This window comes from Lampetra fluviatilis, chromosome 63, assembly GCF_964198595.1.
Source record: "Lampetra fluviatilis chromosome 63, kcLamFluv1.1, whole genome shotgun sequence".
NCBI classification, from domain to species: Eukaryota; Metazoa; Chordata; class Hyperoartia; order Petromyzontiformes; family Petromyzontidae; genus Lampetra; species Lampetra fluviatilis.
Window position 1 is genome coordinate 4077154 of NC_136337.1, and position 17896 is coordinate 4095049.

The 17896-nt window shown below is 45.9% G+C and overlaps 1 protein-coding gene across 1 annotated transcript in view; it reads right to left on the bottom strand.

Annotated features, from left to right (window-relative positions):
• Nucleotides 1–1701, bottom strand: part of LOC144951683 (myosin-7-like) — a 33675-nt gene extending 31974 nt beyond the window's left edge. The window contains exons 1-2 of the mRNA XM_078881977.1: nt 1687–1701; nt 420–473 (exon numbers count right to left, since the gene is read on the bottom strand). The gene's annotated coding sequence lies outside the window, so the exon portion shown is untranslated. The remainder of the gene's footprint in view (nt 1–419; nt 474–1686) is intronic.
• Nucleotides 1702–17896: the final 16195 nt, after the last annotated feature.

Genomic DNA, 17896 nt, shown 5'->3' on the forward strand with positions numbered 1-17896 from the left:
AGTGGTAGACGCACTGCGATATGGACGTCCTGGGCATGGCTAACTTCTGTGACGCGTGCTATCTGAACCGATTCTGGGACTCTTTTCCACCACTTTACCAACAGCCCTGATTGACCAGTCTGGTGAAGTATGGTTAAACACCCCCATGATCGATATGGCATGGGTTGACAAGGTGCTGCAAATTATTTAAAAAGTTAGATTTATAAGCAGCATCAGTGTCATAATCAGTCGTCAATATCATGTTTGGCATCATCAGCAGTGACACTATCATCCGAACAGGAGCAACAGCGGAGTAGAAAAAGCAGCTTCGTAATCACCAACGCTGTTATCAATATCAGGTGTGCGTGATGAGGAGTCGTGATTATAAAGCTGTGAGTGAACAAGAAAAATACGCTATCCTGGATTCGAACCGGTCTCACCTTATTTTCTTGGTCAGGTCACAGGTGATGCAAGGAGGGCAGGACCAGTACAGCCTGCACACACACACACAAATCAGCCATGATCAGTCCTCTGCTGGATGAAGGTCTTTCATAGCCTTTTCCATCACTCACCGTTCCACAATGATATACATTTTTATAACACAAAGACAAAATCCCCCATATAGCCTTAACAGACTGTTAAGGAAAGTGCTGTTAGTGAGCACCTATGAAGGCTGGCACAGCACACAAAGGGATGGATGGACAACATCACGTCTGACTGCTTTCGTTTCCCCAGTGGCTATGTTTTTACACACTGCACCGGGTACTCATTTGAGGCCGAGTTGACCTAGGGGAGGCCCATGACCAGTTCAGATAATCGTCACTGGTGTTGGCCGTGATTGGGAATCAGACCTGGGTTGCCGGGTTCGTAGTGCAGCGCGCTAACCGCTACACTACAGCTCCCTTCTGACAGATATAACACAAAACACACACATATACATGCAGTATATACACGTACAAATATACATCCACATAATGTTTATACTGTACATAAAAGAGAAAGATTCCAATGCGAGCAGTACACACTGGGGGCAAGTGCTGTTAGCCAGCACATCTCACACTCATTTTCTCCACTACCTTGCCCACTATCAGAATATTTATACAGGAGAAATCCGATGAGCTGTAAAGCTCTGTTTCACATGCCCAGTAGGGGCGAGTAAGAACGTTACAAAAACAAACAACACAAAAACACGACAGTAGTGCAAAGTACGAGAAAGGTAAACAAATCACCCAAAAACTTACAAATAAAACTAAACCATCCCCATCCTACCAGGAAAATTCTACTAACTCATCCCTTCATAACACACACCACACTCACACGACCCTTACCCTACATGTATACCAATGGAACCACTAAATACAAACACTATGTTGGGGTAAGTGCTGTTAGAGAGCGCCTATCACCCCACACTCACCTCCATCACACCACACTCCTTCACATCACACACTCAACCCACACTGAAACCACACTAACTCATCCCTTCATAACACACACCACACTCACACTACCCTCACCCTACATGTATACCAATGGAACCACTAAATACACACACTATGTTGGGGTAAGTGCTGTTAGAGAGCGCCTATCACCCCACACTCACCTCCATCACACCACACTCACTCCTTCACATCACACACTCAACCCACACTGAAACCACACTCACTCCACATACACCCACACCCAACCACACACACATCCCACACTCACCCAGGGGTAGAGGACTGGGAGTGTTTGCACTACCCCGTGGTGTGGTTTTAAAGCAAAATACCCAGACCCCCACCCAATCTATCTCTATGACCCCCAATTGCGTCAATGACCCCCCACCCACCTCCATTACCCCGTGTCTTTCCCCCCCAAAGCCCCCTCTGTTCCCTCCCAATGCCTCCTCCACTGTCTCTTCCCCCATTGCCCCCTCACAATGCCCCCCCCCGCCCCTCCCTTTGTGCTGTTAGAGGGCAGCAGTGATCAAGGGACTAGAGTGCCTTCGTTACCCCTATTCTACCAGGGACATGGCAGGGGGGTTGGAGGGAGAGAGTGTGGTCGGGTTGGGGGTTAGGTATTCGCGGGTGACAGGACACAGTCATTTTGCAGCAACTCGATTCCTTTCCATTATGGCAGTGATCTTAACCTCTCCTCTGAACAGCGGAGGTCACGGAAGGGAATGATCGTGGGAGGGAGGAATATACGGATAGGTGGATAGATATATGTATGGAGGGATGTATGGATGGAGGGGAGTCAACATTCCACCCTGCCTTACTAGATTTCCATTGTAAGTAGTATTGTAATTATTATTTATTAGTCATGTATATAAAAATGTTCCTGCTTTGTTCTCTGCAACGTACGTGAACCCTCTCTTCTCATGTCACATGCTCAGCCGTTTTGACAAAGAGCTTATTGGCTTAATGGACCTTACCAAAAATAAACTACTTCACTCACTGACTTATGTTGCCATATGAGCTTATGATCGGGGTTCTATTTCTCTGTGATATTTAATTAAATGACTCCTGGCTGGCAACGTGACCTGGTTAAATGTTCTTTCGTGCCTGTTCCTGTCTCTCAAACTATCCTTTTTGTCGCCCCCTCTTGTCACCCCACTGCCTTCCACGAAAGAATGATTGGGTGATTAATTTAGAACAAGATTAATCAGGCACATAACAGAGTTGGAACGTGAGGCAGGGGCCGATTTTTTATTTGTGGGGTGCTTGTCACGGAATGGCTAAACTATAAATTATTTGCTACTGATTTGGCAACTGAATTTGTAAGTATCGTTTGTGTAAATTGTTTAGTATTGCTATGCTCCCTTTTCTATTTTATGTGGTTATTGTTCAAGTTTATGTATTTTTCCACCCATACAAATTCCTCAGACAACTGTCATTGCCGACCAGCTTGGTCTGGACACTTGTAAAAAGAGCTTTGTGGCTCAGATCAATTGTCTATGTCTAATTTGGTTAAGGAGTGATTGAATAAGCTTAACATCATTTTCCTTTTCGATTTAAAGCTTTCGTGACTGCAGGGATTAATCTTCTTGGTTCTTTCGGTAAAGTCACGTAGAAGGGAAATAATAAAGTAATACAAATAAAATGTATTATGCTTTATTTTTACAATTTTATTATTTCCCTTCTACGTGACTATACCGAAAGAACCAAGAACATAATTTTCCTTCTTTAACTCTGAGACTTTATTACAACTATACAACATATAAATTCTGCCAAGGTTGGAATTCTGTTGTCATATCTGGGGTGGAGCACTCAGTTCATAACTTACAATACTATCCTTGATAGGATGCAACGTAGGTAACCAGGTTGATGATCCACCACTCACGCAGTCACTCCATTGACTCCCTCAATGATGCTTAGCAGCCTCCTTATCACTATTTTGTTGTTACTTTCATGATTACTGTTCCCGTGAGCTTTCAATGATTGATTCCTCCATTCATGTTGAGGACTATGTTTGTTGAACTTTCGCACCGTACGTCGCAAACTGTGTTAAGGGGCCGTCCATAAATGACATCACTCACCTAGGGGAGGGGGGGGTCAGACATTTGTGATGATGTGTGACTGGGGGGGGAGGTGTTTGAGATATGTGACGTCACATCAAAATGCGCAACTTTAAATAAATACAGACAACACGTTCTACTTAATTAAATAGACTTTTTAATAAATGTTTTCTCCTACAACATCAGAGTGCAGCCGCACATTCAATACGCACAACAATAACAATAGTTTAAAGCGATTTGAAGCATGTTTTTTTTTTGGGGGGGGGGGGGGGCAGAGCTTTGTGACGTCATAATGGAGGGGGGGTCTGACTTTTTGTGACACTGTGTGACGAGGGGGGGGGAGGTCAAAAATCGTCCAAAATCGCGTGACGTCATTTATGTACGGCCCCTAATAGGACTCTCCATCAACCAGCCAGACTGGCTCTTTTGTTTCATTAATACTTTTTTCAACCACCATCGTGCTGGTCAAAACACGACTCCTTTAGTTTATTTCTTCACACAACTCGACTTTTAGAACTTATCAGGTTCTTACAACCCTTTCTCAATGCAAAAACATATCACCTCAGCTATTGCATCTTAAATAGAGCTGGCCGTTGTTAATTATTTGGGTTTGGGGCCTGCGCTCAGCAAATGTGATAACAAAAAAAAGGTTTTATCGTGTCTGTATCATGACCATCATTATCTGGGATTATCGTCATAGTTATGTATCTGGGTTCATCATCATATCTCTGGGTGTATCATTTATCATCATGTATTTTGGTTCGTCATCATATCTCCGGGTGCATCATGATCATCATCAAGTCTGTGTGTGCATTCCTTAGAATCTCAATTATCATGACCATTACACATGTGATGTATGGACGGGCAGTGAACATCGTTCGTGTTCTTCTTGCATTTGCTATTAAAGGTCTATATCCAAGAGACTTAACGACTTGATCTCCACTTAATTTAGTACAATCTACCTTCTAATTTTACCTTATTGTCACTGTAATGGATAGCACTCAACAATGGGACAGCTGTTTATGTGAGCAGCTGCACAATCTCATGTAGGGGTGGCACACAAAGCAAGATGGTGCATCAGTGTGCAAAAACTCCAATGGCCACAAAACAGTTAAGCCTGGTCCAAGACAATCTGGGTATTGATGCTCATCCACGTGTGGCTGTTGGGTAGTGGAGGTGTAATGCAGTCTGATCTGCATCTCCGTTTTTCTGTCACCACTAAGCAGAGGTGGGACAAAGTCATTGTTATGCAAGTCCAAGTCGAGTCGCAAGTCATCAAATTCATGACTCGAGTCTGACTCGAGTCCAAGTCACATGACTCGAGTCCACATCTCATAGGTGGGACAAAGTCATTGTTATGCAAGTCCAAGTCGAGTCGCAAGTCATCAAATTCATGACTCGAGTCTGACTCGAGTCCAAGTCACATGACTCGAGTCCACATCTCAGAGGTGGGACAAAGTCATTGTTATGCAAGTCCAAGTCGAGTCGCAAGTCATCAAATTCATGACTCGAGTCTGACTCGAGTCCAAGTCACATGACTCGAGTCCACATCTCATAGGTGGGACAAAGTCATTGTTATGCAAGTCCAAGTCGAGTCGCAAGTCATCAAATTCATGACTCGAGTCTGACTCGAGTCCAAGTCACATGACTCGAGTCCACATCTCATAGGTGGGACAAAGTCATTGTTATGCAAGTCCAAGTCGAGTCGCAAGTCATCAAATTCATGACTCGAGTCTGACTCGAGTCCAAGTCACATGACTCGAGTCCACACCTCTGCCACTAAGTAACAATCAGATGGGACAAGGTCCCTCAAATGTGGTGCAGCAGTTGATGGGATAATTCTGGCACCGCGAGCCACAATACCATGAGCTTCTGTCACAAAGCTTGTTGATACGAGGGGCACCATAGCAGTTCGAGGCATCGTTGCCAGCTTCTCAGTTGACACATCAGGAGTCTGACTGCCATTTGTAGAGGACAGACAAGACAGTGAAGGTATATGGCATTCTTGTCTGCCAGAGCATGCCAGACAAATGTTTGCGTGATGGTGTCACGCTGCAGCTGTGTCAGAGGGATGCCGGATATAGTAGGTTTATGACTGCTGTAAGCCATTAGGAAGTCACCAATAATACATATTACAGTATTCAGTAAACTCTACAGTAAATAAAGGTGGTGATTATGACACCAGATGGCTGTGCATTACTCAGACAGATGAGGACTGCCTGACAGAGGCCTGTGTCCCAGTGACATGTCAGCAAGTTACCTGATTAGGGTTAACATAACTTAAACTTCGATTTAAAGTTTTCGTGGCTGCAGGGATTCATCTTCTTGGTTCTTTCGGTAAAGTCACGTAGAATGGAAATAATAAAATAAAAATAAAACATAATAAAATAATTTTCACGACTCTGTCTTCTCGACAGACCTGTTCTCCACCTGAGGACGGCTGCTTGCGTTGTGGCCGAAACGTCGTGAGAATTATTTTATTATGTTTTATTTTTATTATTTGATTATTTCCCTCCTACGTGACTTTACCGAAAGAACCAAGAAGATAACTTAAACTGTCCCTTTCAGATTTTCCAGGTCATAGCAGCCAGTGAGGCACCTGGAAAGTTTTACTTCCAAGTAGCTTGTGGCATCTTCATGAAAAGGAGAAGCCTGCCTACTCTCACGTCAAGGTGTTGGCCTGTTGATGGTTGAGATGGAAGGTTGTATTGACCTTCCATTTCTAGCATGGTCATACCTAGGCTGAGCACATCACTGATCTCGTCCAGTTTTTTTTCTGGTTGTTTTAAAACCTACGTCAGCTATGAATATGCACTTTTTGAGCTGTGCTTTTTCGAAGGTTATTTGTATGGATATGAAACAGAAGTGGTGCTTATACAGGTTTCTGTGTTAGACCAATTGAAAGTCTTTGTAACCTGATTTTTTGGTCTCTTATTGATAGGATGAAACTGTGGTTGCTCGTAATTTCCATTATGATGCTGGCGAATGACCGGCATGCGATGGTATGTAGCAGTTTTTCAGTGATGCCAGCATGCTCAATGGTGACACCGACTGCAGTAAGGTCTACCTTCTGACCAGCCTCAAATGTATCCTCAGCCTCTTGAGTCAGTCAGAGGACTTGGCCTTTAGTGCGGACGCCCCACCTGAAGGCCAGCCTGTTCAGATGGCAAATGTTCATCGAAGGATGAGCCACTGCATGAGCTTGCGGATGGAGCACAGTAGGGATATAGGTCGGTAGTTGCTGGAGTCTGTTGGGGGCTTTGCCAGTTTTGGGAATCGCAATTACAGCAGTCCTGCACCAGATCTTTGGGATACGTAGAGCCTTTCCAAGGGATTGAAGCATGTGCATAGTCTAGTTTTTGCGTTACATGTTGTGATGGCATTGTGAAGAGTACACAAAATGCTTGTAAAATATTGTCTCAATACTGTGATTATATGAAAAACAAGAATAGGTTGTACCCTTTCTGGCAATAAAACAGGTGTTAAGACGTTCAAACACCAATTATATACCTTTTAGATACTTTTGGTGTTTGAACATTTTAACACCTGTTTTATTGCCAGAAAGGGTAAAACCTATTCTTCATTTTCATACTTTGATACCAGCAAAAAGGTCCCATGATATAACTGTGATTGTAGTAACATCCAGAATGCGTTGGTAGATTCCCAGTAATAATAAATGTCCTAGCAGTATCGCAATGTTCAGTGACATGTGTGCGGTTGCTAGGGATGACGTCATCCCTATCACTAAACCCAGCCAATCATCTGCTAGGAAGACCACATGGTACAACAGTACCGCCATGAATTAACTTATGCAATATGGCAGCAGATCATCGCGAATCGGAAATTCGGGTTAAACATGACTCAGTCACTCTTTTATCATTGCCGCTGCTCCGCAGATGTCGGGTGGCATGATGTTCGAAAGCATGGGAAGCCACGGCGCTCTTGTTGATGGTACTCATTGTGGTCTTTAGTTTATACGTTGAGGATGTTGTGCACGTTGAATCCACACTGGCACGCAATACTTAGCTACAGAGTTTACGATGGAGAGGGTCACTGTCCGTGGAACCGGAGTGGTTGCTCCCTATCTTGAACCAGTGAATTTGTGAATTGTGTGCCCTCGATAGCAACGTGTTCTTGGAAAGTTAGGCTCCAGTCGAGCATAATGCCGATGTATGTTGGTTCATCTCCTAAGTTCGTTACCGTCTCGATTGCTTAGGTGGGAGGTTGAGGTCAGAATCTTTTGTGGATTACGATGGAGGCGCTAAGACACTGACAATGTTTTCAGGTCTTTGTTCAGGGTGGTTTTGATTTCTGCCAAATTGGTATTTGTGCAGTCAAATGCTTGATCGTCGACGTATACTAATACACGTGAAGACGTCGAGGGTAGGTCATGAGTGTCTATGTTGAAAAGAGATGGCACGAGCACGAGTCCCTAGGTTGAGGCTACTATTAAGGTGGTGAGGACAGCTGGGCCGAAGTTGTAGTGCTGTTTCATCAGACTGTCATGCCATATAGCGTAGTATCATGCTGAGATGTCCTGCAGCACCACAATGAACTCCTCCAGATTTGGCAATGCCAACAGAATATTGTGAAAAGACTACATAGGTTGGACAGGAGACACGAGGAAGAAGATCAGTGCCGGCACTTGATGACTGGTATTTCCATTGACTGAAATCTTGCGTGTTCCATTCACGAGGCCGTGACCACGACCATTCGGTCCACCAGTTTTCAGGTGAAGAGGAGGGATTTTTTGGTCAATAGTGTTTTGGGTCATCACATTCCTTACCATATTTGATAATGGTGACAACTTTTTCTTGTTACCAGAGCTGCGGTGTTTTCCCCATCGTTTGGATGGCAGTGGTTAGGCGGGTTATCCGTTCTCGTGTGCTGGGGCCCAGGTTTTTCAAAAGTAATTTTGGATAGATTCCATCAGGGCCAGCAGCTTTGCTAACTTTGAGGACAGAGATGGCGGCGACTGCCTATTCTATTGTAACGGAGAGATTAAGTTTGAGGACTCTCGGGAGCTTTGGCATGATTTTGCCAAGTTCTTGCTTTTCTGTGGTCGTTTATGGTCTGGCATCTTTTGTGCTTTTGAATTGAGAAGCAGTTTCGCAGGGATGGCATCAGCTAAGCTTTCGGCGCCCGATCTTGTTGTGGATGACCACCTTCCAGTTTGCGAATGAGGCTCCGTGCTTGCCGGCTCTGGTGCATGAAATGTAGTCCATCCACTCCCTCTGCCCATTGTTGCTGCCTTGCCTCGTACAGTGGAGTCACTGAAGCAGTCAAAATGAGGGGTTACTTGTGAGTAGCCCCAAATAGTATGGTGGCTATTTAAGTCACCCACATACATTTAATAGTGGCTTATGTGCAGAAGCAGTGGCGAAGGCCATTTAAGGTTCTGTGGCTCCTAAACAAGTGGGAAGGCAGCCATGCAGTGAGCCGGTGCCAACAATTGCCCAAGCCCTGCAGTCCTTTATATATTAAGATGCTTTCAGCCAATTAATGAATGTGAATACATATGGGTGGAAACCGAATTGCCCCGAGAAAACCCACGTGTGCAAGGAGGCAATACTTTATCCCATTCCGAAGGGACGGAGGGGGATAGTCCACAATTTTTGCTGAACTGCCTTCTGGCAAGTCAGGGTATGACAGGGTATGACACCTCAATGTCCACAAGAATGAGTTTTTACAACATTTGTGCGATCCATAAACCCTCACCTCCACAGTGCTGGATTACAGGCGTGCGCTGCCACCACCCACCTATGTATGTATGTATTTTTTTTACTTAGTTCGCACCGTACGTAGCCCACCGTGCTAATATCGAGGTTATTTCTGCTGGGATGCGTTTTGAGATGTAGGTCATCATACCATATCGACAACAGCGATGAGTGGTAATTGCATAATATCCAGGGATTGGTAATTGGATCGTAGCCATTTTGGCCAGCAGCCAATATTGAAAGTTGAGTATCTTGCAGCCTAGTAGCCTGTATCTTTGCAGCAGATATTTTGTCCCATGTTGAAATGTAGCACCCTAACAGGCATCCCCAGGGTGATGTAATTTGGTGTTGGCTGTGAATAGAGCCCTTTGTGCGCTGGGTTTTTGTGTTTTGATTTGATCTGCGATTTTTTACGTGACCTGACTAACATAATGTTGTCAACATTAGACCTTGAGTGAGCTACATAACAGGCTATTGGATTTGTGATAAGATGATAATTTGCGAGGTCGCCTCTGTTAGTGGAGTCTTAATCGAGCTGTGTTCATTGCCAGAGAGCTCTGTTAGAGCTATTCTGCTGGGTACACACCCATTGAAGGAGATCCTCTCCACGTTATCGCAATGTGCTTCTTTTGGAATGTTATCACTAATTCCTGCATGCCTTGTTGCTGTCTTAGTGAGTATATGTGCGTGTATGTCTGTTTGCGTCTGATCCAACGCACAGCCGACCACTCTCAGCCGTGTCCGAACAGGACATGGAAGGTGTGGATATTACTGGTAGGAACGAAGTGGACCAGACCACCAATAGATTAATGCGTCCGTCCGTCCGTCCGTGTATCAACATCGCTCCCTACTGCAAACACTTGGCAGGACCCTACAAAAACCTTTTGACTCAGTGGGGCTTTCCTGGCTTAACAAGTGTAATAATACATTATGTTTATATTCTTTGGTTATTCGTTCCTACCAGCCCACCCCGCAGGGTCCTGTTTCCTCTGTAAATGGAATATCAGGGACCCGCCAAATTGTGAATGCGGTGAGGTGCAATCCATCATGCATATCAATGATGATTACCTAGAACACGTGTATTGTGGTGGAACAAGCGGACTCCACTAGGCTACCCCAGATACCATCGAATGGCTCACAAAATGTAAAATACAATTGTAGCCCTGTTGCTTTTTTCAAACCCCATGCAAAAGGAGAATAAGGTGGGGGAGCGGTAGTGTAGTGATCAGTGCACCATCCTACACATCCCTGTGACATGAATTTAGTGAGTGATATCTGGACTGGTGCTGGGCCTCCCCTAAGTCGACTCAGCTTTAAATCAATCTTGGGTGCGCTGTGGATAAAAAAAAAACAGCAATGAGAAGACACTTGCGGGCAGAAGTGGTTCTTGGCACACCATCCCTCCGTGTGTTGTGCCGGCCTTCATAGGTGCTCGCTAACAGCATTTGCCCCAGCAGTCTGTTAATGGCTATATGGTTGATCATTGTGTGGAGAGCAGTAGTGTCGTGGTTAGCACACTGTGCCAAGAATCCGGCAACCCGAGTTTGATTCTTGCTCATGGCCAACAGTGATGAATATTTGAACCGGTCCTGGGCCTCGCCTTGGTCGACTCAGCCTCAAATGAGTACCTGGTGCGGTGTGTAAACATCGCAACTTGGCAGACAAAGGTGGCCAAGTGTGGTTCTGGCCACCACCATTTCGTGTGCCTTGCTGGCCGTCATAGGTGCTCGCTAAGAGCTCTTGCCCCATCAGTTTGTTAAAGGCTATATGGGGGATCATTGTGTCTGTGTATGGGTTTAAGTGACTGTGTGCGTGCGTTTAAGTGCTTATATACACGTGTGTAGTTAAGTGCTTCTGTCTTTGTGTGCGTGTTTAAATGCCTATTTTTGGGGCTGGGGTTGGGGGATGGAGGGGTCATGAGTAGAGCAATTGTTCTTTGTCGTGTGGGGGACGGAGACGGGGGGGGCGGCATGGCGAGGGAAAGGCGGAGCAGGTGGCTGGTAATTATATAAAAGTATTACTGGAACATTGGGCAATGCCAAATAGGGATGAGGTCTTATACCTCCCCCTGCACACCTCTCCACACCTCTCTACATCCCTGCACCTCCTTGTACCCCTCTCACCATCCCTCACCTCTCCCTACACACCCCAATCATAAGTTATCACCACCCACTGCACCCTTTTCTCACCATCCCTCCCTTTTCCTGAACACCCCGTCACCATCCCTCACAACCCCTTACGTCACTCTCACCATCCCTTACCTACCCGATACACCGCTCATCCCTGACCTCTCCGGTGCATATTTGTCAATCCCTCACCTATCCCATGCACCCCTCTCACCATTCCTCACTTGCACCACACACCTCTCATCCCCCGCTTGTCCCACACACCCCTCTAACCATCCCTCACTGCCCCCCCTGCACACCTCTCACCATCATCCCTCGCTTGTCCCACACACCCCTCTAACCATCCCTCACTGCCCCCCCCCCTGCACACCTCTCACCATCCCTCACGTGGCCCACACATTTTTTGCCATTCCAGAATCTCCCATGCTCATCTCTCCCCATCCATCCATCCCTCTCACCTCCACCAGAACATCTCTTACCACCTGGCACTCCTACACTCCCGCACACCCCGGATACTTCCGCCTGCACCCACCCCTGCCACCGCAACCATTCCCTCCACCCACTCCCTCCCATGCGAGTGGAAAAATTTTCGTATGATAAAGAAATAAATATATAATGCGTCTCTCTTGTCCGGGACAATTCCCGTTAAAGGACACAGCGCGTGCCGACAGCAGCGAGGAACGCAAACAAGTGTCACGGCTGTCCCCCCACCTCCCTCCCCCCACCATGCCTCCCATCGCTCCCCCCACCCCCCATTATCCCTCCCCCTCGTCCCCCCACACAGGGCGGAATGCGTGTTTGAGATATCAGCTGCTCGACATTGGATCCATCCAGCCATTATGTTTTATAATAGAGAAGCGCGCGGTCTGGAACAAGTGAACTATGGGCAGCAGATGCCAGTGCTCGCGTTAACACTATTCCTACTTGCGACAAACTCACTATCAATACACCTGATGCCGTCGGATCTCGGAAGCTAAGCATGGTTGAGCCTGGCTGATGCTTGGATGGGAGACCGCTTGGGGAACAACGGGGTGTTTTGGGCGTGGGGCTACGAGGTTGCTACACGATGGCAATACAACGGTGAATTCTTGAAAGCATCAGCTTTGAGTTGTGCACCCCCTTTGTATGCACGGTGAGCTGTCTCTGCCGATCTCTCATTGATGGAAATGTCCAAGCAGCCCAAAGTACAATGATCCTCCTGAAAAAAGAGTCTTGAGACTCGGTAAGGCTTTCCTCGATAACTGATTGACATCGCATATTAATCGACATTATTTCACCGCACCACATACTCCTTTCAGAATCAGAATCTGTATTTGTACTGGAGGAATCTGATGAGCTTTAAATATCTTTTTCACATATGTCTCGTCGGGGTGGGTCAGAAAGTTACAACAACAATGTAAAAAAAACTGAATGAGTGCAAAGTATAAGAAAGATAAACAAATCACGAAAGATAAATAAACGAAAACTTAACTTTTTATTTTATCAAGGAAAGCCCACTGAGGTATTCGTTCTTTTTTTAGAAGCGACTTGGCAACAAATGATAACTCAACGAAGTGGCTTATCATGTGGACATTTATAGCAGCCAAATAATCTTAAACGCATGCTTCTAAATGCTGAAGCCACCCTCAGCGAGGCCCTGCCAGTACAAGTTAAGATTTTCAGAAATCAATCGCCACTTATGTTAACCATGGCGAGGAATCTGACTTCGGTCACCGTGTTCATAGCATAGCGAGGTAACCACATACAAAAAGACAATTCCTCCAGGTGCTCTGAACCATGCGACAAGAGTTTGATTTCTGGACATAGCTATCATCTGTGGCGATTGATACTTGAATATCTGAACTGGTACTGGGGGAGGCCTCGCCGAGGGTGACTCAGCCTCAACCTGAAAGGTAATAGTACTGTCCAGACAGCAGTATAAATGAGTCCACCACACTTAAGTCGATGGGCAGGTTTCATGTGTAAAGTGTGGGTACTTCAACTTCTTGCAAAACATCTTGCCAGAGTGGAAGAAGAGACCAATATACCCGCTAACAGCGTTCTCTAGAGCTCCCTCTATAGTGGAGGCCCTTCCACCAGCAGTGGTGTGGACAAGTAATTTCAGGGCTGCAGCTTTGGCTGCACATTTACCTTTGCCATGCCACTCGACTCTTCTCCCCATGTTGTCTGTTTGAGCAACCACGGTCAAAGCCAAACCAACCTTGGCTGTGTTGGAGGTCACTTATTCTCCACCCCTGCCCCCGTAGTCTGAAGTTATGTTGCCTCAACCATCTGTGCTTTCAACTCACCACTCCTGTTCAAGTCTGGGCTCAATGCCTTTTCATTTTTCCAATGATTGTCTCTTCTCTTTAAAAAAAAGTGTAAACCCACCCCCCTCTCCCCCCACTCCTCCCCCTCCTGAGGCATATCCCACTATTCAGTGCAGCGTCTCATGATCGTTAGTTGTGGTCTGCTGGGTGCAGGCCTACTCAAGCTGCCGGCATCTAATGCACATTAACTGACTTCATCATCCCCTGCTAACATGAATAGTTTCAGGTGATGTATCCTGCCCAAGTCCTGTTACTCTCTTTTTTAACAGCCTGAATGATGCTGCTGATTCTGTAAATGTTGGTGCTGTATATATATTCTATTTGCAATTATAACCTTGCTTAGATTATGAGGTATGATGCGATTCGGTGCATTGAGGGTCATTTGGATGCAGTCATATATATCTTATTCTCCAGATCACAAGACAGTATCTCCCCTCCGTATTTAAAGTAAAAGTTGATAATGATAATAGGTATGTGTGTTACCAGATTTGTATAGCTATATTAAGTCTGGATACAAGTTTGGGGTGCATCTCTCTTCTCAGTGTATTGAATATCGAGGCCAATAAAAAAATATGTTTGTTAGGTATACATGAAAGAACAATATTAGTTTCAGGTGATGGCCCTTCTTCAAAACAGAGATTATCCATTAAAACTATGAGGGCCTTAATACCTTTGAATTTGACTTAAACAGTTTGAGTTGAGGACAGGGTTTCCATTAACAGACATTGAGGCATAAATAAACCTGAAATATTGGTCATATATTTCTGTCAAGGCAGTGTTAAGCTTTAACTTATCGATATATTTTAATCACGTTTAGAAACACAACGAGAAATATTTTCGAGAACATATGCAGGTCACAGACATCATTCGAACTGTTAAGAAGAGTAAGTGGGCCTGGCCAGGACTCATTGCTAGGAGTGATAGGCCGATGGGCAAGACTAGTGATGGAGTGGCAGCCAAGGTATGGAATGCATCTTAGAGTACCTCCGCCGAGTACAATGACTCCCACTCCTGGACCACCCCTTAGACTTCCCATTCCATTCTCCTCTCACTCCTCTTGCTCTTGGACGATGCCAATTGCTCCACATTTAGAAACATGCGTTTATATGATTTGGCTGCAATAAATATCCACATGATGAGCGGCTTCCTTGAGCTATCGATTGTGGCCAGTTCGCTTCTGAAATGAAGTGAATAGCTTACCTTTCCTATACTCTGTACTCCTATTGTATCATATTCTTGGTTCTTTCGGTGACTTTACCAAAAGAACCAAGAATATGAATCCCTGCAGTCACGAAAGCTTTAAATCATATTGTATCGTTTGTTGTTGTAGCTTTCTGACCTGTCCCTACTGGACATCTTTGAAAAATTGTTTTATAGCTCATGGGATTCATCCAGTATAAATAAAGACTCCCGATTCTGATTATATTACTCTCCAAAGCGTCTACTTACACATCTGTAGTACAAAGATCACTTCACCATTCCAGACTCCAGTCTTTTTTCTGGTTGGTGCACGGCTGCCTTCTGGACCTCCCGGGGTTTTTACTTTTGGGCATCGCTGATGCCACCTCCAGCTTACTCCCACCTGCTCCATCCCCATTTCTCACCATTTCACCTGACTACCATGTTTGCATCCTTTGTCTTATGTTGCAGAACTGAATAGTTTTTAGTGTTTAGTTTCGTTTTTCTTCCCCCGCACCTCCGCTTAGCACGGTTGTATACGTATGGTGCGAAATAAGTTCAACATACATACATACAGATTTCCATCCGTGGATATAATATCAGTCCCCAGATACTTCGCACGTTTTTGTAAAGACGGCAACATATTTTCTTCCAAGCGTTTGTCCCACGAGGTGAGGTCCGTTTTCTGAAGTCCTCTCACTCCATAGTCCTTGATCCGTCGGCATCTCCACAGTAAAGCTGTACTTCCTCATTGAGAACTTCTTGCTATTTCATCACCAATCTACATCTTTTTACCTTTCCGTCAACTTTCATGGTCTAAGGTTTCTTTCTAATGTAGTCTTCTACCATTGTGGTCACGTCTAAACCATGTCACGATTTCACTCAACTTCTCCATCGATACTACCTTAACCAATCACTACAAAACTCTGCCCAAGTCCTGTTACTCTCTTTTTTAACAGCCTGAATGATGCTGCTGATTCTGTAAATGTTGGTGATGTATATGCATTCAGTCCCCAGAGACTTCGCACGTTTTTGTAAAGACTACAACATATCTTCTTCCAAGCGTTTGTCCCACGACAAACGTTCATGGTCTAAGGTTTCTTTCTAATGTAGTCTTCTACCATTGTGGACACGTCTAAACCATGTCACGATTTCACTCAACTTCTAGATCGATGCTACCTTAACCAATCACTACAAAACTCAAAACACTGCTCATCAATACCAGCGCCCAGATGTGGAGAGTGTCGAGCAGGATTGTAGATCACATACTTGAAAAAAATCATGCTGCGGTGCAGCATGATGAGCATATATGTGTGTGCATTAGACAATATGCTTGTGGATATTCCTAGCCAACATCAGAAACAAGTGATATCTGAACTGGTTTCTTCTTGTCACCAACACGCACCGACCAGCATGGTGAAATATAGTCAAAAACCCCTATGGCCGACATCACGCAAACTTCGGTCATCCTCGCAGCAGCGGCTTTTGGCTCGTCATCGAACAAAGACAGTCACTGCATCGCGCGCTTTCAGATGCACTTCCGCGGCCGTCTGGAACGCTCTTCCTTTCGATATTAGGAAGCCACTGGAGCTATGCACTTTAGAACTTAGCTTTGTGTTGAGTTTACGTCTTTCCCCCGTATCTCTGATTAGCGTGGTTGGCTACGTACAGTGCGAAAGAAGTTCAAAATACCTACATGGCATGCGTGATGTCTTCATTTATTGCCGAATTGAGAATGGCTGGAATTGATATACTGGAAATATTTTTTAAATAGAATGTCTTAGCAGTTTTGTGCTTGTGTACCACTTCCGACACAGTCCCATAGTTTCCATCAGAGGGTTTCCGGGATTGAGGTGAGTGATTGAGATTGTGCTTGGGAGAGGGATCTCAGACCAGATTAAAGTCGAATCGGACGGCTGGAGCATGTTATGAATCTGGTGCCCTCTGACCTGCAAATGTTTTTCTTGGTTTACTTACTCCCCACCCTCGCTTGCTACATTCCCTTAGATCCTGCTGGTCTCTTTACGGGGTTTTGTTGTATCTGTGCTGGCCTGGTGCCGGAACCTGAATTAATCCGGAGACTGCTTGGAAATAACACATTCCTGCGGAGGGAGCTGGTAGGAACGTTGGGTTGCTCGGTCAATGGCCAGGGTCAACGGCGGCGTGCAGAGGTCGCAAACGGATTTTGATTCCTTACCCGTACCCGGCCGCACCAGGGTCGCAAACGGGTACCTGTACCCTACCCGATACCCGGCTACCTGTACCCGGCCGGGTTTCGGGTAGGGTACGGGTATCGGGTACCCGATTGCGACCTCTGGGATGAAGCCATGTTGCAGGCGCGGGTGGGTTGATTCTAGGAACTTGAATTGTGAGAAGAGACAAGACGTTGGGAAATTGGTGACAAACGGTTACTCACCAGTGACTCACGGCCTACCCGTACCCGTACCCGGCCGCACCAGGGTCGCAAATGGGTACCCGTACCCGTACCCAGCCGGGTATGGGTAGCCGAGTATCGGGTAGGGTACGGGTATCGGGTACCCGATTGCGACCTCTGGCGGTGTGGTGTATTCCGCAAATATGTCCGACTGTGAGGGTGGGCACAAGCCGGCGTGAGTAGGTTAAACGTTGAGTTGTATAAGGGCACCAGCCCCTCCCCACCCTGCCCCACCCCTCCCACCCCCCACCCAGCCACACCCTCCCTACCCAGCCCCTCCCCACCCTGCCCCACCCCTCCCATCCCCCACCCAGCCCCACCCTCCCCACCCAGCCCCTTCCCACGCTCCCCTCTCCACCCAGCCCCACCCCTCCCATTTTTGGATGCACGACGGACGGACGGACACAATAATACCCTGTGGGCTGGTGTAACCAGGAGGTTCCTACCAGTAAAAGGTGTTGTATGCTTGGGCTGTGAGGTGGCCGGGGGATGGCAGCACAGAAAATCGTTTTTTGATGTGTGGATGACATGACATCACATAGCATCACTGTGTGTGGCATTTCATCACTCAGTGTTGTATTCGTTTTCTGTTCTAAGTCGTGACCATATATGTTACATTAATGACCCGTGGACTCTGAATTCCTTTTGAGTTGACG